Below are 23,325 nucleotides of genomic sequence, written 5' to 3'. Positions count from 1 at the left end.
CAGCTAGAAAAGTTCAATGAAATTGACATCTGGTTCTTTAAAAAGATAAACAAAACTGACAAACCTTTAGCCAGACTCATTAAGGAAAAAAAGGCCAAGACCCAAATAAATAAAATTTAAAAATGGAAAAGAAGTTAAAACTGACACCACAGAAATACAAAGGCTCATAAAAGACAACTACAAAGAACTATTTGCTAAAAGCATGGACAATCTAAAAGAAATGGACAAATTTTTAGAAAGGTACAATCTCACAAGACTGAGCCAGGAAGAAATAGAAATTATGAATAGACTAATTACCAGTAGTGAAATTGAATCAGTAACTTAACAACTACCAACAAACAGAAGTCCAGGAGAACATGACTTCAGAGATGAATTCTACCAAACATTTAGAGGAGAGTTCACCTATCTTCCTCAAGCTCTTCCAGGAAATGGCAGAGGAAGGAATGCTCCCAAACTTATTCTGTACCAAAACAAATAAAGGATATTAGAAGAAAAACACAGGCCAATATCACTGATGAACCCAGATTCAAAAATCTTCAATAAAATACCAGCAAAACCAACCCAATGATATATCTAAAGGATCATACACCCTAATCAAGCAAGATTTATCCCACAAATGTAAAAATTTTTCCAAATCTGCAAATTGGTCAGTATGATATACTATGTTAGCAAACTGAATAATAAAAAAAACACACAATCATCTAAATAGATGCAAAAAAAACTTTTGACAATATTCAACACCCATTTATGATAAACTCTCCAGAAAGTGGACATAGAGACAATATGGGCATAGAACATGCTTCAACATAATAAAGGCAGTATATGACAAGGTCACAACTAACATCACAGTAAATGGTGAAAAGCTGAAAGCATTTCATCTATGATTAGGATCAGAACAAGGATACCTATCCTTAGCACTTTTATTCAACATAGTACTGGAAGTCCTAGCCACAGCAATCATTAAAAAGAAAAAAAAAAAAAAAGCATCCAAATTTGAAAGGAAAAATTAAACTGTCACTATTCACAGATGATGTGAGAGAAAATCCTAATGGTGCCACCAAAAACACTGCTAGGACTCATTAATGAATTTGGTATTGGATACAGAATTAGTACAGAAATCTGTTGCCTTTCTATAAACTAATAATGAACTATCAGAAAGTGAAACTTTGGAAACAATCCCATTTATCATCACATCAAAAATAATACCTAGGAATAAACCTACCTAGTAAGGTAAAAGACCTGTACTTGAAAAATTGTACAACAGTGGTGAAAAAAAAATTGAAGATGACACAACAGGTCAAAAGATAAACTGTGTTCATGCATTGGAAGAATATTGTTAAAAGGACCATATTATCCAAAGCAATCTACAGATTCAATGCAATCCCTATCAAAATACCAAGAGTATTTTTCAAGTAAAAAGAACAAATAATTTTCAAATTTACATGGAAAACAAAAGGCTCCAAACAGCAAAAAACAATCCTGAGAAAGAACCGCGCCAGAGGAATCATGCTCCCTGACTTCGGGCTACAGTACAAAGCTACAGTAATCAGAACAACATAGTACTAGCACAGAAACAGACACACAGATTAATGGAATAAGCAGCCTAGAAATAAACCTATTCCTTTATGAGCAATTAATCTATAACCGAAAGGTCAGAATATAGAATGGAGGAAAGAGGGTTTCTTCAATAAATGGTGTGGGGAAAACTGGATAGCTGCATGTAAAGAAACTATAACATAGTCTAACACCATGCACAAAAATAACTCAAACTGGCTTAGAGACCTAAACATAAAACTGGAAACCATAAATACACCCAGAAAAACAAAATACGTGGACCACTCTTTGACATTAACTGTAGCACAATTTTTGGGGATCTGTTTCCTAAGGCAAAAGAAAAGTAAGCAAATGAAACCTAATTAAAATTAAAAACTTTTGCAGAATACATGAAACCACTGACAAAACAAAAAGACAATGTTGAATGGGAGAAAATGTTTGCAAATGAAATGACTAATAAGGGGTTAATATTCCCTGGTGGCTCAGATGGTAAAGCGTCTGCCTGCAATGCAGGAGACCCAGGTTCGATTCCTGGGTTGGGAAGATCCCCTGGAGAAGGAAATGGCAATCCACTCTAGCACTCTTGCCTGGAAAATCCCATGGACGGAGGAGCCCGATAGGCTACAGTCCATGGGGTCGCAAAGAGTCAGACATGACTGAGCAACTTCACTTTCACTTTCTATTCCAAATATATAAATAGTACATACAACAGCATCAAAAAACAACCTGATTAAAAATGGGCAGAAGAACTGAATAGAAGTTTTTCCAAAAAAGACATAAAGATGGCCAACAGGCACATGAAAAGATGTTTAACAAACTTAATCATCAGAGAAATAGTAATTAATGCCATAATGAGATATCACCCCACCCCTGTCAGAATGGGTATCATCAAAAAGACCACACATGATAAATACCTGGGTAGGATGTGCAGAAAAGGGAACCCTCGTTCACCGCTGGTGGAAATGAAAATTAGTGTGGCCACTGTGGAACACAGTATGCAAGTCTATTGAAGAATCTAAAAATAGACCTACCATATGACCCAGCTATTCCACTTCTGGGTATTTGTCTGAAAACACACAAAAAAAGAAAACACTGAAAAGACATGTGTACCCCAAAGCTCACAACAGCATCATTCACCATTGCCAAGATATGTAAGCAAACTAACTGTCCACTGACAGATGAATGGATAAAGAAATGTGGTATATATACATAATACAAAACTACTCAGCCACAAAAAAGAAAGAAATTTCCCCTTCTGCAGCAACATGGATGGACCTGGAAAGTATAAAGCTAAGTAAAATAAGTCAGAGAGAGAAAGACTGTGTGATATCATTTATATGTGGAATCAAAAATAGACTATGAATAACTAGAAGTGAAGTCATTCAGTCGTGTCTGACTCTTTGCGACCCCATGGACTGAAGCCTACCAGGTTCCACAATCCATGGGATTTTTCCAGGCAAGAATACTGGAGTGGGTTGCCATTTCCTTCTCCAATGAATAACTAGGGAATGTAACAAAAAAGAAACAGACTCACATATGGAGAACAGACTAGTGGTTACCAGTGGGTAGAGGGAAAGGGCAAGATAGGGGTAGAGGAATAAGAGGTACAAACTATTATGTGTAAAATAAATAAGGCACAAGGATATATTGTATAGCATAAGGAAAATGTCTAACATTTTATGACTAAAATTAGAAAATGAACTTTAAAAATTGAGAATCATTTTGTTGTACACCTAAAACATAATATTGCATATCAACTATATTTCTTTTTTTTTTTAACTTTACAATGTTGTATTGGTTTTGCCATATATCAACATGAATCTGCCACAGGTATACACGTGTTCCCCATCCAGACCCTCCTCCCTCCCCATACCATCCCTCTGGGTCATCCCAGTGCACCAGCCCCAAGCATCCAGTATCGTGCATCAAACCTGAACTGGTAACTCGTTTCATATATGATATTATACATGTTTCAGTGCCATTTCCCAGATCATCCCACCCTCTCCCTCTCCCACAGAGTCCATAAGACTGTTCTATACATCAGTGTCTCTTTTGCTGTCCCGTATACAGGGTTATTGTTACCATCTTCCTAAATTCCATATATATGCGTTAGTATACTATACTGGTGTTTTTCTTTCTGGCTTACTTCACTCTGTATAATAGGCTCCAGTTTCATCCACCTCGTTAGAACTGATTCAAATGTATTCTTTTTTAATGGCTGACTAATACTCCACTGAGTATATGCACCACAGATTTCTTATCCATTCATCTGCTGATGGACATCTAGGTTGCTTCCATGTCCTGGCTATTATAAACAGTGCTGTGATGAACATTGGGGTACACGTGTCTCTTTCAATTCTGGTTTCCTCAGTGTTTATGCCCAGCAGCGGGATTGCTGGGTCATAAGGCAGTTCTATTTCCAGTTTTTTAAGGAATCTCCACACTGTTCTCCATAGTGGCTGTACTAGTTTGCATTCCCACCAACAGTGTAAGAGGGTTCCCTTTCCTCCACACCCTCTCCAGCATTTATTGCTTGTAGACTTTTGGATCGCAGCCATTCTGACTGGTGTGAAATGGTACCTCATAGTGGTTTTGATTTGCATTTCTCTGATAATGAGTGATGTTGAGCATCTTTTCATGTGTTTGTTAGCCATCTGTATGTCTTCTTTGGAGAAATGTCTATTTAGTTCTTTGGCCCATTTTTTGATTGGGTCATTTATTTTTCTGGAGTTGAGCTGTAGGAGTTGCTTGTATATTTTTGAGATTAGTTGTTTGTCAGTTGCTTCATTTGCTATTATTTTCTCCCATTCTGAAGGCTCTTTTCACCTTGCTTATAGTTTCCTTTGTTGTGCAGAACTATATTTCAATTAAAAAAAAAAGCAAAAATGTACAGGATATTTGGTTTGTTTTTACTTTCAGAAGTTGACACAAGTACTACCTGCTGCGAATATTCCACATATAGATGTTTAAAAAGTACAGCTCTTTGATCTTGGCACACAAATTCAGTGGTCATCTTTGTTCCTTTAGAAGGCAGAGACCGTGTTTATCTTAATTATAAGTAAGCACAAGGTAGGGTTCCCTCAGAATATAGTACTGCTCCTACATTTGAAGATTTGGTTTCATTAAGTTTCATTTGGTTTCATTTAAGTCTCATTAACAAACCAGCCATTTTTTATTACTGCCCCTTTGGATACCTTATTGAATGTCACGGAAGTTCTTAGTATGCAGATACTTTACTGCTATTTAGGGTTCATTCACTGGATTTAAGATTCAGTAGCCAAATCTCCTACCCCTTTTCCACCTAAAATACTGTTTCTTTACACTCAAAGTATTTGAGAGGCCTATTTTTAATCCCACTACATAGAAAATAATCCTTGACTAGTTTACCCACATAATTCACCACTGTTCTCTACAAAATATGTTACTTTGAGCAAGATACTTGACTTCCAATTCCTTCCTCAATAGTACTGTTTCCCATGTTTATTATTTACATTAAATGAGATGCTGCTGCTGCTAAGTCGCTTCAGTCATGTCCGACTCTATGTGACCCCATAGACGGCAGCCCACCAGGCTCCCCTGTCCCTGGGATTCTCCTGGCAAGCACACTGGAGTGGGTTGCCATTTCCTTCTCCAATGCGTGAAAGTGAAAAGGGAAAGTGAAGTCTCTCAGTCGTGTCTGACTCTTAGCGACCCCATGGACGGCAGCCCACCAGGCTCCTCTGTCCGTGGGATTTTCCAGGCAAGAGTACTGGAGTGGAGTGCCATTGTCTTCTCCATTAAATGAGATAATACTTATAAAATAGTATAGAGCCTGATACATGTTAGGTTCTCCAACAGTTCAGTTTAGTCGCTCAGTTGTGACCAACTCTTTGTGACCCCGACTGCAGCAACCCAAGCTTCCCTGTCCATCACCAGCTCCCAGAGCTTACTCAAACTCATGCCCATCGAGTTGATGATGTCATCCACCATCTCGTCCCCTTCTCTTGCCACCTTCAATTTTTCCCAGCATCAGGGTCTTTTCCAGTGAGTCAGTTCTTCACATCAGGTGGCCGAAGTATTGGAGTTTCAGCTTCAACATCAGTCCTTCCAATGAATATTCAGGACTGATTTCCCTTAGAATTGACTGGTTGGACCTCCTTGCAGTCCAAGGGACTCTCAAGAGTCTTCTCCAACACCACAGTTCAAAAGCATCAATTCTTTGGTGGTCAGCTTTCTTTATAGTCCAACTCTCACATCTATACATGACTACTGGAAAAACCATAGCTTTGACTAAACAGACTTTTGTTGGCAAATGTCTCTGCTTTTTAATATGCTGTCTAGGTTGGTCATAGCTTTTCTTCCAAGGGGCAAGCATCTTTTAATTTCATGGCTGCAGTCACCATCTGCAGTGATTTTGGAGCCCCCCAAAATAAAGTCTTTCACTGTTTCCATTGTTTCCCCATCTATTTGCCATGAAGTGATGGGATCAGATGCCATGATCTTAGTTTTCTGAATGCTGAGTTTTAAGCCAACTTTTTCTCTCACCTCTTTCACTTTCATCAAGAGGCTCTTTAGTTCCTCTTCACTTTCTGCCTTAAGGGTGGTGTCATCTGCATATCTGAGGTTATTGATATTTCTCCCGGCAGTCTTGATTCCAGCTTGTACTTCATCCAGCCCAGCATATCGCACAGTATACTCTGTATATAAGTTAAATAAGCAGGGTGACAATATACAGCCTTGACGTACTCCTTTCCCAATTTAGAACCAGTCTGTTGTTCCATGTCCAGTTCTAACTGTTGCTTTTTGACCAGGATACAGGTTTCACAGGAGGCAGGTAAGGTTGAAAGACTAGAGATCTCTTCAAGAAAATTAGAGATACCAAGGGAACATTTCATGCAAAGATGGGCACAGTAAAGGGAAGAAATAGTATGGACCTAACAGAAGCAAAAGATAAGAACAGGTGGCAACAATACACAGAAGAACTATACAAAAAAGATCTTCATGACCCAGATAACCATAGTGGTGTGATCACTCACCTAGAGTCAGACATCCTGGAATGTAAAGTCACGTGGGCCTTAGGAAGCATCACTACGAACAAAGCTAGTGGAGGCGATGGAATTCCAGTGGAGCTATTTTAAATCCTAAAAGATGATTCTGTTAAAGTGTTGCATTCAATATGCCAGCAAATTTGGAAAACTCAGCAGTGGCTTCAGGACTGGAAAAGGTCAGTTTTCATTCCAATCCCAAAGAAAGGTAATGCCAAAGAATGTTCAAACTACTGCACAATTGCACTCATCTCATATGCTGGCAATGCTCTAAAGTCTCCAAGCCAGGCTTCAACAGTACATGAACTAAGAACTTCCAGATGTTCAAGCTGGATTTAGAAAAGGCAGAGGAACCAGAGATCAAATTGCCAACATCTTTTGGATCATTGAAAAAGCAAGAGAGTTCCAGAAAAACATCTGTTTCATTCTATTGGCTATGCCAAAGCCTTTGACTATGTGGATCACAACAAACTGTGGAAAATTCTTAAAGAGGTGCTCCATGTGGTCCCATAGAGTTGGACACAACTGAAGCAACTTAACATGCATGCATGCATTGGAGAAGGAAATGGCAACCCACTCCAGGATTCTTGCCTGGAGAATCTCAGGGACAGAGGAGCCTGGTGGGCTGCTGTCTATGGGGTCACACAGAGTCAGACACAACTGAAGCGACTTAGCAGCAGCAGCAGCTGCCGTAAGAGTACTTATTATTTATACCCAACATCCTAGTCCCAAAACAAGTTTCTCAGAGCCTTCTTTAGTACTTCAAATGTTTTCTATATATAACTCTTAGGCTTAACACAGCACATGTAAAAAAGAAAATCAGTGAATAGTAACACAGTATCACCCAACTAATGTAGTTTAATTCATTAGAATAGCTGATTTTACTTCACTTTTGCACATGGACACAAAGTAATGACAAAAAGCAGAGAAAAAAGATGAGGTTGAAGGATATAGAAAGTCAAGAACAGAAATGGAAATGGAAGAGAATAGAACTTGCGGGCAGTGTAGTTACTGAGTTCTGGAAAGTCAGCAAGGTGAAGGTGTTGGAGTACAGACTTACTTCCTTTCCTATTTTCTATTCCCTCTACTTCTCTTAAAATTAATATATTATTGCCTAATCTAAAATACTTTCTTATGAAACACAGAAGACTTGATGTGTCTAAGATACAATAAAATTCACTCAATGTACTGATAACAATAATCACTTTGAATGTTAATAATACCGTTAAGTATGTATACACTATTATGTCAATGTTAATTACCTACCAAGTCCCCATACATAGTAAAATATGAATAACACAAGCCCTAAAACTAGAAATACTTAACTCTAATTCTGGCCCATCCACATACCTGCAATATAATTCAGGGATGGTAAAACTGAGCCTCAGTTGTCTCTCCCTGTGAAACATGTATAGCATAGTTTTTCCCTTGCAGGGTTTCTATGAAACCATGCACGTGAAAGCCCAAACTGTATGTGAAAATACGTAGAACAATGCATGACATATTGTGCTTGTTCAACAAATGCCATTTTTCATCTGTGCGGTTATAAATTCTACGCTCTTTGTGCTCCCTCTTGGGAGGATGCACCATTATGGCAACATGTGCACTTCTAAGCTGAGAAAGGAGCTGGTCCTCTTGCATCCTCACCTACATGCTGGACTTCCCTCTTTCATCTATCCATACTACTTGCTCACTCATTTTTTAAGTTAATTTGCTGTTTATAAACCTATATTACATTCCTTTGTCTTCATCTTATTTTTCCTTTGATCAAAATACATAGTCTTCAAAAAATGGTTATGAGCATGAAAAAATTCTGATATTCAAAATCTTGGACATAATGGTCACTAACAGAATGTTAGGCTGCTAATACAAGCTCCCTATTAAACGCTGGCTCTCCTTGAAAATGTCAAAAGAAACAGATAACCCACTAATGAATATTTCCTGCTTCTTACACTTATTAAGAAATATAACCAAACTAAAGAGAGACATGTAATAGATAGGGCATGTTAGATTGTAAATAGTACACACCTAAATTTTAATAGTAACACAATAGACATGCCTGGGTAAATATTCAGGTGAGCAGAAAAACTACCCCAAGTATTCATTAAGGGACTAGATTCCTTCTATCTTGTTTCACCATCTCATAGAGCCATGTCATAATAAATATCCAGGCAGAAAAATAAAAAAAGCAATCATGAAGGAGACACACCACATTTTATAAGAGTCTTGGTCTGACGGTGACCCACATAACATTTTCTCATATCTATTGGCAAGACATAGTCATACAGATACACCTAGCTATAAGGGGAGGTTCCTTGTTACAACTGTATTACTGGAGGAGAAAACAATAGAAATTCAATGGACAGTGAGAGATCATTGCCACAGTGTTTTTTTAAAAAAAATCTGTACTTCAATTGCATTTTTGTTTACTCTAAAACAATAACTTTTTAGTCTATTGACACCTACTCCACTTTTGCTTAAAAAAAAAAAATCCCTCAAGGAATAGTGATTTAAATTCTGCCTGTTCCCAAATGGATAACATGTTATTTGGGAGTGTGGGTGGGGTGGTGTTAGTTGTAGAAGGGGGATGATCTTCCTTAATTTTAAATAACAGGCCCAATTTAGTGCAGCACTAGCAAAGTATTCAATTCAATCACATTATTAAAATAAAAATTAATGTTCTGTTGGTGAACTGCTTGACTGGAGGCACCAATTAAAAGTTTTGTTATCTTCCTGACCCTCTCCCATCTTTTTGAGAAAGAGATATATACACACAAACACACATGTACAACTTTATGACTAAATAAATTGAGGTTAGGACTTGCTCAGAATCACACAGCTAACAGTGGGAAAAGCTGAGACATAATAAAGAATTCTGGAGGGGTTGGATCAAGATGGCAAAATAAGAAGATGTGGAGCTTACCTTCCCCCACAAACACATCAAAAATACTTCTATGTGTAGAAAAATTCTCATGGAAAACTGGAAACTAGAAAAAAGAACAGCTGTACAACCAAAGTTGCACAAAAGACTTACATGTAACCAAGTACAATGAAGAAAAGTCAAAGGGTCAAAACTTCTGCCTCAAGGAGCAATCTGAAATGAAGAAAAGGTTCACACGGGAAGACTCTAAAGCTGGGGAGCAAGCAGGTCAAGCCGCAAACTGACCATCCCAGTCCTCGAGTCCTATATGAAGGAGACAAGCCCCCTTGGATTCTGGAAGAACCACCGGAACAGACAAAAGGGCTGGAGAGGCCTAGGCTCCATTCAAAGAATAAGGGGGTGCTGGCTTGCTAACAAACAGGGTGGAGAGAGTTCTGTACTGGTGGCTGCTCCCTTGCTGAGCTCCTGAACACAAGTGTGGCAAATACCTGGCCCCACTCTCACCACCACTCCCCAAACCCACCCCACCACACCACCCAGGATCTGGGCCAACAAAGCCAAGGGAATAGGCTCATCTAGTTACAGAGATATCCTGGGGGCCTGGGGTGTGGTCCAGGTAGAACAGTGAATAGTGTTGTTAGTTATATCAGGATTCTAGAAGCAACCCAGATCTCTGATGGCAGGGCATCTGCTTCATTTCTATAGTTGTAACACCCTGCCCCCCAATACCAACCTAGTGAACGATCTGGCCCCACCACTCCACATCACAGCCTTGTGCTAGACCTGGGATGACCTCAATAGGGGAAGGGAGGTGACCTCGGGCTGCTTCTGAGAGGAGCTATAGATACCTGCAGGCTTCCCAGCTGTCACGAGTGGTAGCGAAGCCACCTGCCACTGCAGGACACATACAAGACTCAGGTTTGATCCCTGAGTCAGGAAGATTCCCTGGAGAAGGGCATAGCAACTCTCTGTAGTATTCTTGCCTGAAGAATTCCATGGACAGAGGAGCATAGAGGACTACAGTTCATGGGGTCACAAAGAGTTGGACACAACTGAGCGACTAAGCACACACATATAAACCAATAAAACATAAATAAAAAGGCTAAAAGTGAACTATGACCCTGAAATACTGTAATCAACAATAACCTACATCATTTGAGACGTGTAATATGGCAAACACAATTTAAACAAACACAACGAAAATACTTTAAAATAAGCATAACTTCTACCTTCCCAAGCTGCAAGGTTTTTAAAAAACAATATTCAAACTTGTTTTCCTTCTCTTCCTCTATCTTCTTAAAATGATTTGCGAAGTCACCAAGAATAGACAGACATTTTTAAAAGCCTGAATGATTGTGAAAAACCTTAGATTTAGCAAGATGTGGCCTCTGGTTTCTAAATACAGCTTTTGTTCTCCTTTAAGTAGGTCACTGACCAAGAAAGACTTCAACCTGAGACCCAGGGACTTAAGACTTATGCCCTAGATAAATCTTCCATACTCTGTTTTTACCACTAGGAAACATTTGTTTTTTTCTTTCATTAATCGCTTATTATTAGCTATGCTCTTATGAAAGTATATTAGCCTTACATGAAATGCATCCAGGAATCAAAGCCACTGCATGTAAAGTCAGATGCGCACTCCCAAGGAGACAGAGAGGTCCCAGAAAAAACAACTCGTGAAGTGGCCCAGTTCCGTGCCCTAAGTCCATACTTAGGCATAGGTTCAGCCACTTGAACAGTTTCCCAATGAAGATGGGAAGCTGGGGAACTCCAGGATCATCCAGGCCTCTGCGGGCAGCTGGACTGTCAAGTACTTCACGGTGCACAGGTAGCGGGGCTTGGCTCCTTTGTGTAGTAGATGCCATTGAACTGCACGTGCCTTCTGAGGAAACAGTAACTGAGGTTCTGTTGTCATTTTTTCCTACTTTAAAATATTCTTCATCACTCTTTTTTTGCAGGCTATTTCATATCCCAGGCCCCTTGTTATCCCTTATATACATAAATTTGTTTTACCAGACCCCTTTTACCTCTTGAGAACCCTGCTACATTGGGGGTGTTTTAACATTCATCCACCTTGAAGCAGTTTCTTTCTCCATGATCTCTTTGTGGAGGTAAGAAATGTAGGATTTTGGGAAGCTGCAGGTTTTCCAGTTTAATCAACCTACCATATCTCGTCTTTCATGAACTGTTTGATCTTGGAGGAAGTTAGCCTTTGTGTTCTAATGGAAAATTCTGCCAGTCTTTCTGCGAAGCTCTGTCTTCAGATGAACAGTGACTGTACCCCTACTATTTGTGCAATGGCACCCCACTCCAGTACTCTTGCCTGGAAAATCCCATGGACGGAGGAGCCTGGTAGGCTGCAGTCCATGGGGTCGCTAAGAGTCGGACACGACTGAGTGACTTCACTTTCACTTTTCCCTTTCATGCATTGGAGAAGGAAATGGCAACGCACTCCAGTGTTCTTGCCTGGAGAATCCCAGGGATGGGGGAGCCTGGTGGGCTTCCGTCTATGGGGTTGCACAGAGTCAGACACGACTGAAGCGACTTAGCAGCAGCAGCACCAGCAGCAGTACACAGCAGTGGGAATACCTGGACCATCACAGCAGTTGCTATCCAGTTGCAAAAACTAGCTTTTGCAGTTTTGTGTGCATTTGTATATGCTGATTGGTACATGTTTTGCAAACTGCACTGAGGTCAGCTCTCCCTTATTTTAAAAGTATAGACCCTCCAGAAAACCAAATGGCGAGAATGCTAACTGTTGGAAGTTAAAATGAGGCAAGTGGTGTCATAACTAATCTCAATTTCTAAATTAATCCCATTTGATATGGTCTGAAATGGAACATCAAGGGGTGAGGAGGTAGTTATTAAAATTAAGAAAGTTAAATGGCAAGTGCAGATAGCCGTCAGGAACCATCTTGTCGTATGGTGGTTTAGAAAAAAGTATACCCTCCTAGGAAATTCTGTCTGGAAACAGCCAGTGATACTGTTCATGAACACAGGCATGTACATACACATACACACCAAGTATACAATCCCACCACTTACACACCTGCATACAAAGATACTCGCCTACAAAGACACACCACACGTAACACTCCAATTAGAAAAGAAATTGGGAAAGAAAACTAAGTGGGAGAAGAGGACTTCATGGGCAGCTGCTGCTGCAGCTAAATCGCTTCAGTCGTGTCTGACTCTGTGTGATCCCATAGACGGCAGCCCACCAGGCTCCCCCATCCCTGGGATTCTCCAGGCAAGAACACTGGAGTGGGTTGCCATTGCCTTCTCCAATGCATGAAAGTGAAAAGTCAAAGTGAAGTCACTCAGTCGTGTATGACTCATCTCGACCCCATGGACTGCAGCCCACCAGGCTCCTCCGTCCATGGGATTTTCCAGGCAAGAGTACTGGAGTGGGGTGCCATTGCCTTCTCTGCTTCATGGGCAGACTGGAGACCATATGTTGAAGCTGCTTCATTCTTCCAAACTTTGAAAATTGGGTAACTTTGAAAAACTTTGAAAAGTAGTTTTATTGAGGCCACTGCCTAGAGAACATAATCTCTCATTCTAGGAAACTTGCATATTTGCTGCAGGAGTGTGGCAAGATTGAGAACCATAAAGACTGTTTAGGATTATAACTGAAATGCCTATAAAAAAAGCTAATCTAGGAAGAGAGTTTCCTGTCTCCAGAAATCCTACCCGTGGTTGATCACTTATCTCACATAAAAGACAACACATCAAAATGAATATGCATCTGATCTTAACAAGTCTCAAATTCATATTTTCCTATATTTTTCCCTGGTACACTTATGAAGAGGAGGTTCCTTGACATTTGAAGGCAGGTCATGATGAAATTCATATCTAGTCATTTCAGGGAGCATCTTTCTCCGCAGCAGGAAGTTACTAGCCCACCAGAGGCTAGGAATGCTTCCTAGTCAGTCACCCTATCACCACAGTACACCATTCAGTCCCTAAATAAATGTACCCATCCCTGACGTATGTCATCAATCACATCAGTTTCTCTGTTTGGCTATTTGTAAACAGTTAAATGCTTCTTTTCTCAGGTGGCTCAATTAATTTAACTCACAGTTAATCAAATTGCCTTAATGCATCTTACTCATTTTACCTGATGAAATTTAAAAGGAAAGACTATAAGGCTTTTTTTTTTTTTAAGTGGTTTCTATTAGACTGTGGATAAACAATAATTTTTTTTTAAAGAAAAAAAAAAAAAAAACCTATATGAACAGATTGCTCTCCCAGTGGGAATGAACTCCAAATATCAGGGAGAGGGATGACCTAGAATCTTGAAAAGCTGAAACATTCCCAGGAGGAGGTGGGAATGCATTTCGCGTCTTTTTCTTCTAGACTTTGCATAACTGCTCATCTCTGAGAAGTATACAGTATTGAAATAGGTCAGCATGTGGAGAGATATTAAAAAGGTGTTTTCTTTCCGAATTGAGCCATTTAGTGCTCTATATTCCCCCAAAATGGAGGAAGAGTGAAATCTCATTAGAGCAAATGAGGTCTGAATTTACAAGCAGTTTTGACTCTCTTGTGATGGAATCAGCCTGGAACTCAGATTTATGTTGAGAAGATGGTAGAGGTTGGGGAGTGATGGCGGGAACTCAGCAGACACCCTCTCCCTTCTCCATCGTTTATAATCCATCCATACCTTAAATGTCTATTTCTTCATTTCGGGTAATAATTGGGTGTTACCTGAGATAGAATCAAGCATGAGTTACAGGTAGTGTTTTCAAGAAAGTGACAGGAAGGAACAAGGAGAAATGTTAATGTCCACATTTAATTTGAAGAAATATATGAATTATACCTGTGTACACATCTGACTCAGCTTCTGACGTTTATCAACGGGCTACTGTAGCAGGCATTGTGTGGGGGATATCTCACTTAATTCTTGCCAAAATCCAGTGAGTGTATGCTTGGTTTTATTTTTTAGACAAAATAGCTAGAGATAAGTAACAAGCTCAAGCTCAAATCATTTCTGCATCTCATCTTTTCAAAATATAGGTTTTGCACTCAGTTGCCAGAGAAACCTTCTTACATAGTGCTTTGATCAGTGTTTAACTCCTTACTGACTCTTTCCAATGCCTACCCCCACCCCTGCCCCCCACCCCCGCAACAGGCTGAATAACTATGTGATGGATTTGAGACCTTGGAGTCAAAGTTCTGCTCTGCTGCCTCACTGGCCTCCACTCTGTCACAGGAACCAGCTGCTTTTGCCATCTTCTCTTGCTATCTCTCCACATGACATCAACTTGCCAGTGTCTGAGCCTTTGCACTCACCTTGTGAGATCCTTGATTTCTAGGTAATTGGGATTCAGTCTTTTCCCTGCCACAGGTCAGAAAGGCCAGTTAGCATGGCTGGTCTCTGCTTTTATACCAGGCTATCCTTCCTTCTCCTCTGTACCTACACCAGTTGTCTACAAGCCATTTTCCCAAGTTTGAGTTTGCTAGGGGTGTTATAACAAGGTACCACAAACTGAGTGGCTTAAACAACAGAAATATACTGTTTTACAGTTCTGGAAGGTCAAGGTCTGTGATCAGCAGGATCAGTTCCTATGGCTGTGAGGGAGCTTCTGTGCATTGCCCCTAGCCACTGATGTTTTTCTGGAAATCTTTGTCATTCATTGACTTTTAGAAGCTTTGCCTCGATCAGCGCATTCATCGTCACATGATGTTCTCCCTGTGTATATGTCTATTTCAAATCCTCCCTTCTTACAAGGACACCTGTCCTATTGCATTAGAGCTCCTCCCCAGTAATGATCTCATCGAACCCACATCTGAAATGGCTGTATTCATAAATATGGTCACATCTGAGGTACTGAGAGGTAGGAGTTCAACATACGAATTTTGAGGGGACACATTCCTACACATAGCACCGCCTGTTTTTAATCCAGTGCTCTAGTTATGGCCTCCTATTTTTACTTTGCAACCACTGAGTCCTGCATTCTTATACTTCTGTTACTTTATGCAACATCTTTTAAACTCTGAATCATAGTAGGATTCTGGAAGATGAGAGCAGTTAGCACAGATCCTAGGGTGGTCATGTCTGAGATGGCCCCCGTCTAAGCAACTGTTCACAGATCAGGGCCCAGCAGGGAACAGAGAGAGAATTTCTAGTCATGATTATTTGGAAAGGAGTGTTTTGCAAAATTGAACTTTTCTGTGTGTTCTAATCATGAACTTGGTGGATTAGGCACTACGACTGTCTGCAAGTGAAAGTGAAAGTCACTCAGTTGTGTCTGACTTTTTGAAACCCCATACAGACCATGGAATTCTCCAGGACAGAATACTGGAGTGGATAGCCCTTCTGATTTCCAGGGGATCTTCCCAACCCAGGGATTGAACCCAGGTCTCCTGCATTGCAGGCAGATTATTTACCAGCTGAGCCACAAGGGATGCTTAAGAATACTGGAGTGGGTAACCTATCCCTTCTCCAGCAGATCTTCCCAACCCAGGAACTGAACTGGTGTCTCCTGTATTGCAGGCAGATTCTTTACCAACTGAGCTATCAGGAGAGCCCATGACTGTCTGCAAAGACAAATCCTAATATTATAAGATGGAGTAAGACTGAATAGTAGGGCTGGAACCAGGGAAAATGTCATTAAGTCCCTGCAAATGTCATTAGGAGAGTTTTCTAGATCAAATCAGATGGACTGAATGTTTCCTTCCTGCCTCTGGAACAAAAGTGTAAAATATAGCTTATCAGTGTCTCTTTGGGTTGCCATATAATTCTACTAACACATTACTCTGCCTGTGTAGCCCATCATAGGGCATTTACAATAACATTAGGACTTCATAGTGGCCACAAATTTGTCCTGTGAAACCAATGAGGTATTTTTAGCTTTTGCCGAATGTCATTGTGACTGTGTTTAAGAATCGCTTTGTCCTTTTACATTTCAAACCATTTTTAAAGGTTAGGGAGGGAAAAATCTATTTTTGAACCAAGGTTCAGAAAACATTTCAGAAGATTGTTTTGAGCTTTTGTGGCTAAATTGTACAAATCTGCTGTGATCCCTAGTCCAAAAGAAAATTCATTAAATATTTACTAGTAATTAAAAACAAAGAGAGAGGGCTTCCCTTGTGGGCTCAGTGGTAAAGAATCTAGCTGCCAGTACAGGAGACACAGGTTCTGGGAACATCCCACATGCCACGGGGCTACAAGGCTCATGTGCCACAACCACTGAGCCTGTGCTCTAGAGCCTGGGAGCCGCAACTACTGAGCCCACGTGCAGCAGCTACTGAGGCCTGGGCGCCCTGAAGCCTGTGCTCCACAACAAAAGAAGCTACCGCAATGAGAAGTGCATGCACTGCAACTAGAGAGTAGGCCCCGCTCACCACATCTAGAGAAAAGCCAGTGAAGCAGCAGAGACCCAGCACAGCCAAAAATAAATAAATAAACAGTTAAAGTGTTAAAAAGAAGAACATTTTTAAATGCCATGAGGGTGAAAAACAAGAGTGATGAGAGCATTTCTTCCAAGGTATGTTTATCAAATCAGAAATTAAAAGTCAAAAGTTTGTAGGTAACTGGTGGAGTATGAGGACTAAGCCTTTTATCTACTTTTTAAATTCTAACCTTTTCTAACCTTTGTATCACAGCTCTATTATTTACTATAAAGCTATGGAAAAACACTTAAAACTTTTAGGAGAGTTTACTCAAGCCTGTCCCCAATTCACCTGGAGATAGCCCCTGAAATTGTGGATCAGAATACTAAGGTTTAACTAACTGATTTTGAACATAGTTTGCAAAATCTGGCTATATCTTGAGATAGCCAGTATCTTGGATTTGGACTCCAATGTAATTTATTCCCAGAGGTACCAATTGTTTTAATCAGAATTACCCAATACTTTATGAAATTTAGCTGAAGCTGGTCTACTGTGCAGTTTGGGAGATTCTGACATTTGCTGTCAGAGATTTAAGGTGTCACTATGACAGGGACATGAAAAGTTGGCAACACAGACAGAAATAGGCAGTGGCGTTTAAGCCTTTATGTCAAAAGGATCCTGGCTAATAATATTGAAAAATAATGGGTATAAGAAGAGGATTAGGAGAAAGGAACGTGTAGCATAAGTAGATAAGGACACCATGGAAAAATGACAAAAGGCAGAAGGAATCTTCACAGATAACACAAGACAGAAATCTCAGGGAAGGCAAAATAAGATACTTGTGGGGCTTTATGGAAAAATAGCTGAGCTTGCTATGATATTAAAAATTTTATACATTCAGTTAATAATGAAAACATTTGAGAACTGTTTATAATTACAGAAAAGTTTTAAAAAAAGGAGTTCCTTTTATGCTTCCAAATGTTTCCAGCATGCTATATTTCTCCCAGAGACACAGAGGTTTTTTAAAGCTTAAAATGCTATATTTGAACCCTTCTGGTATACAGAATGCATTTGGGCTCTTCAGCAGTCATTTAAAACTTTTCAGTTGCAGAAGAAAAGGAAGAAAGCAAAGAGAAACTCAGACTTGATGAAATGCCAAAAAGAAGATGAAGGCATGGAGATAAAATTTTCCCAAGGGCATGTTTCAATCAGGAGAAAAAGTAGTGTCCTTAAACCAGCATTCCATAACTTTGTACTATAATTTGTTGTTTTAAAATAATTGTTATCTATTATTAAAGATCCTTTGGGGCAGATTTTTTGTGTTTTCTAACAGAGTTTATTGTCTTGTATGATATTTTATACTCAGTATTTAACCAAGGTTTTCACCTCTATTTCCTTAAGATTTCTTACCTATAAAGTAGAGAGGCTCTTAGAGTAGTGTTGATTGAATGAATTGTTATCCTAAAAGAACTTCAAACATAACAAATACTTGCTGAGAAATAGGAATAGCCCTTACTATTTATAACAGTAATTGTGTGTTATATAAATTAGGGAAATCAAAATTACTGCCACTCTCTTCTAAACTGAATGAATGTTTGTGTGTATGTATGTTGTCATCATTTATATTTTGGCTTTTTGGAAGATGTACTAAAGATATTTTAAATCTATGCATTACAATTTTCATGCAGTATATCATCTAAAAATTATCCTTCTAACCTCATTTTTTTGTGTGTATTTTAAAGGCTGTTTTAAAATACTTTTGCATCAATGGTAATTTGAAAGACTTCTGTAGGAATATGATACTAAGAAAAATGTAAGGTAAACATATTTATATATGCTGCTGCTAAGTCGCTTCAGTCATGTCCGACTCTGTGCGACCACCTAGACGGCAGCCCACCAGGCTCCCCCGTCCCTGGGATTTTCCAGGCAAGAATACTGGAGTGGGTTGCCATTTCCTTCTCCAATGCATGAAAGGGAAAAGTGAAAGTGAAGTCACTCAGTTGTGTCCGACTCTTAGCGACCCCATGGACTGCAGCCTACCAGCCTCCTCCATCCATGGGATTTTCCAGGCAAGTGTACTAGAGTGGGGTGCCATTGCTTTCTCCGTGTATACATATAAATACACACACAATCATAGACACTCAGACATCAAATACTATTTCATAGAATATATAACCACAGAAAGTGTCTTTTTTACCTTTCAGTTCAGTTCAGTTCACTTCAGTCGCTCACTCATGTCCAACTCTTTGCAACCCCAAGGATCGCAGCACACCAGCCCTCCTGTCTGTCACCAACTCCTGAAGTTCACCCAAATTCATGTGCATCAAGTTGGTGATGCCATCCAACCATCTCATCCTCTGTCGTCCCCTTCTCCTCCTGCCCCCAATCCCTCCCAGCATCAGGGTCTTTTCCAATGGGTCAGCTCTTCGCATGAGGTGGCCAAAGTATTGGAGTTTCAGCCTCAGCATCAGTCCTTTCAATGAATGCCCAGGACTGGTCTCCTTTAGGATGGACTGGTTGGATCTCCTTTGCAGTCCAAGGGACTCTCAAGAGTCTTCTCCAACACCACAATTCAAAAGCATCAATTCTTCAGCTCTCAGCTTTCTTCACAGTCCAACTCTTACATCCATACATGACCACTGGAAAAACTATAGCCTCGACTAGATGGACCTTTGTTGGCAAAGTAATGTCTCTGCTTTTGAATATGCTATCTAGGTTGGTCGTAACTTTCCTTCCAAGGAGTAAGTGTCTTTTGATTTCATGGCTGCAGTCACCATCTGCAGTGATTTTGGAGCCCCCAAAAATAAAGTCTGACACTGTTTCCACTGTTTCCCCATCTATTTGCCATGAAGTGATGGGACCAGATACCGTGATCTTCGTTTTATGAATGCTGAGCTTTAAGCCAACTTTTTCACAATCCTCTTTCACTTTCATCAACAGGCTTTTTAGTTCCTCTTCACTTTATGCCATAAGGGTGGTGTCATCTGCATATCTGAGGTTACTGATATTTCTCCCAGCAATATTTATTCCAGCTTGTGTTTCTTCCAGCCCAGCCTTTCTCATGATGCACTCTGCATATAAGTTAAATAAGCAGGGTGACAATATACAGCCTTGACATACTCCTTTTCCTAACTGGAACCAATCTGTTGTTCCATGTCCAGTTCTAACTGTTGCTTCCTGACCTGCATACACATTTCTCAAGAGGCAGATCAGGTGGTCTGGTATTCCCATCTCTTTCAGAATTTTCCCACAGTTTATTGTGATCCACACAGTCAAAGGCTTTGGCATAGTCAATCAAGCAGAGATAGATGTTTTTCTGAACTTTCTTACTTTTTCAATGATCTAGCAAATGTTGACAATTTGATCTCTGGTTCCTCTGCCTTTTCTAAAGCTAGCTAAACATCTGGAAGCTCATGGTTCACGTATTGCTGAAGCCTGACTTGGAGAATTTTGAGCATTACTTTACTAGCATGTAAGATGAGTGCAGTTGTGCAGTAGTTTGAGTATTCTTTGGCATTGCCTTTCTTTGGGATTGAAATGAAAACTGTCCATTTCCAGTCCTGTGGCCACTGCTGAGTTTTCCAAATTTGCTGGCATATTGAGTGCAGCACTTTCAGCTTTAAACATTCTTTCTTTTTATAACACGTGTTTGAACAGAGTGAGAAAACTCCACTTCTTTGATTGGCAAAGGCAGTTATCATTTGTTGTACCAAGATAAGTTGACATAGTAATTTTGATTCTGAGCTCCTCCCTGACATAGATTAAGGATTACTTATCCACCACAGTCCCTGGCTCATAGTAAGCACTAAATACATATTTTTAAGTAAATCAATGAATCAGTAAGTGAATGTATAAGTGGCAGAGTGAAAGGCAAAAGGCAAAATGTTAGAAGCAGAGAGTCTCAGAAGGAATAAAATAGCGACTATACTTGTCTTTCCTTTGTCACCAGTGTTTTTCTTTTGGCTACTTAGAGAGATCTTGGGAAGATATATTTTTAGAATGTTGAGAAATTATTTCTTAAGCAAGAAATATGTCAATTGGAGGTTTGTAGTGACAGTTGGCAGTTTAGGCAGAAACTTGTACTTTGATACCTTGACTCAGGGGCCACTGAGAAGTAAATCTAAGCACACACGCACGACCAAATTAAATGGTTGCAAGAGGACTTAATAAAGAAGAACAACCACATGTACAATTCTTTCTTAGTATCTCTTAGATTATAAGCTCCAGGATGGTGGGACTTTCTTCACCCATGTATCCTTGGACCCAGGCGGCACCTTGCATACATTATTTGTTCTTCAGTCACTTTTTGTGGAATAAGTTAAATGAATGACTTAAGATTATTGGAAAGAGGTGTTAAGAATGATGTAGAAGGTTCAGGGGTTATTTGTGTAAGAGGATGGAGAAAAGGATTGATAGGAGTAAGCTGAGACTGCACACAGGAAGAAAGAAAAGACATTGGGTGGACATGGAAGAAGAGGTTGCAGATTCCAGGAGGAAGTGAGCAGCACTGGATGTGGAAAGTGATCTTTGTGTAAAGTTTTGGCAATATTGAGGTTTATTGTCTCTAATCAAAAAGTGTTTAAGCAGTTTTAGAGAAAGGTTAAATTCAAAAAATCACAGCAAAAGCAAGTTATATATTATGTTTCTCTGCAGACCTCATAAAAGAGCAATTTATTCTTGAATGTTCTCTAAATGTGTACAAGAGAGAATGTTTTATGAACATATGGATTTTAGATTCCCTCCCATCTCTGAGTCTTAACTAATTCACTTAGGAAAACAAAACAAAACAACTTTCAAGCCCTGGCAAACTGAAAAGATTTTCTACAACTGGGGTATTTTATTTGAAGATTTGAGTTCTGGGTTGGTCCCTCTTTTTCAAAATTAACATAATTGAAAAATCTGATTTTTAAAAAAGGCAATTAGAGTTTGAATAAAGTCAGGACTAATCAGAACTCAGTTTCTCCAAGATCTCAGTAATTCCAGACTCCTTGATTTAACTCACAAGAACTGGCTCAGTGGGAGTGCCATAGAATAGCAAGTAATAAGAGTTACCATATTGTGGTCAACAAATTGGGACTGTCTCCCTCCAGAATGAACAGTTTCCCCTTCACATTTGTAGCTTCGTGGTAAATAGATGATATCATCATTACTCCTTGGAAGGAAAGTTATGACCAACCTAGATAGCATATTGAAAAGCAGAGACATTACTTTGGCAACAACGGTCCGTCTAGTCAAGGCTATGGTTTTTCCAGTGGTCATGTATCAATATGAGAGTTGGACTGTGAAGAAAGCTGAGTGCCAAAGAATTGATGCTTTTGAACTGTGGTGTTGGAGAAGACTCTTGAGAGTCCCTTGCACTGCAAGGAGATCCAACAAGTCCATTGTGAAGGAGATCAGTCCTGGGTGTTCATTGAAAGGACTGATGCTGAAGCTGAAACTCCAATACTTGGCCACCTCATGCAAAGAGTTGACTCATTGGAAAAGACTCTGATGCTGGGAGGGATTGGGGGTAGGAGGAGAAGGGGATGACAGAGGATGAGATGGCTGGATGGCATCACTGACTCAATGGACATGAGTTTGAGTGAACTCCTGGAGTTGGTGATGGACAGGGAGGCCTGGCGTGCTGCGATTCATGGGGTCACAAAGAGTTGGACACGACTGACCGACTGAACTGAACTGAACTGAACTGAACAAAAATAAGAGTCAGTAAGGATCTAGGACTTAAAAGGATATTGGACTCTTAACACTTGCTTTGCAGATCAGGATATTTAGTGATAAAAAGGCAGCCCAGAGTCATAAAGCTAGCCAGTGATAGAAATGTAAGTAAAACTCCGAACTCCTGATTTCTTTATGTAGCACATTTTCAGTATATTATGTATTGAGAAAAAAAATAGTTGCTTATGTTGACAATAAAGAGAAGGATGTAGTTGAGTTCTAAGTCCTTGAATAACCTAAAAAAGGCTACTTATTGTATATTCTAGTTTTATAAGAGCAGAATCTTATTCATTACTATGTCTCCAGTGAGTTGCTCAGAATCTGGCACTTGGTAGGTGGTCAATATATATATTTTGAGATGTAATTTACATACAGTAATATGAACTTAAGCATTCAGTTTGATGAATCTTAGCAATTTTATATATGCATAACTGTGCTGCTGCTGCTGCTAAGACGCATCAGTCGTGTCCAACTGTGTGTGACCCCACAGACGGCAGCCCACCAGGCTCCCCTATCCCTGGGATTCTCCAAGCAAGAATACTGGAGTGGGTTGCCATTTCCTTCTCCAATATAACCGTGAACAGACTACACTGTGAGCATCTATTCTGAATGGACCAGATGGACACTATTTTATATATGAGTGCTTTGTCAGTAATGCATATTATGAAAACTTTTTCCTAGTCTGTGGCTCACTTATTCTTTCTCTTTATCATTTCATTTACACTATCCTAGAAAATTTCCTCATGCTATTTGATGGCCAACCTCCCATTCATTCTACACACCCACACAAGTGACTACTTTCTAATGTCTGTT

At 39.7% G+C, this 23,325-nt stretch overlaps 1 non-coding gene and 1 pseudogene across 1 annotated transcript; one reads left to right on the top strand and one right to left on the bottom strand.

The window, feature by feature from the left end:
* LOC113897716 overlaps positions 1-23,325 on the bottom strand; it is a 74,314-nt pseudogene that overhangs the window by 42,439 nt on the left and 8,550 nt on the right.
* On the top strand, positions 2,026-2,097 carry TRNAC-GCA. Its single transcript has one exon. It is a non-coding gene; the product is annotated as a tRNA-Cys (tRNA).

Source organism: Bos indicus x Bos taurus, chromosome 1 (assembly GCF_003369695.1).
Source record: "Bos indicus x Bos taurus breed Angus x Brahman F1 hybrid chromosome 1, Bos_hybrid_MaternalHap_v2.0, whole genome shotgun sequence".
NCBI lineage: Eukaryota > Metazoa > Chordata > Mammalia > Artiodactyla > Bovidae > Bos > Bos indicus x Bos taurus.
The sequence above is the reverse complement of the archived record's forward strand: the minus strand, read 5'-3'. Positions and strand labels throughout refer to the sequence as shown.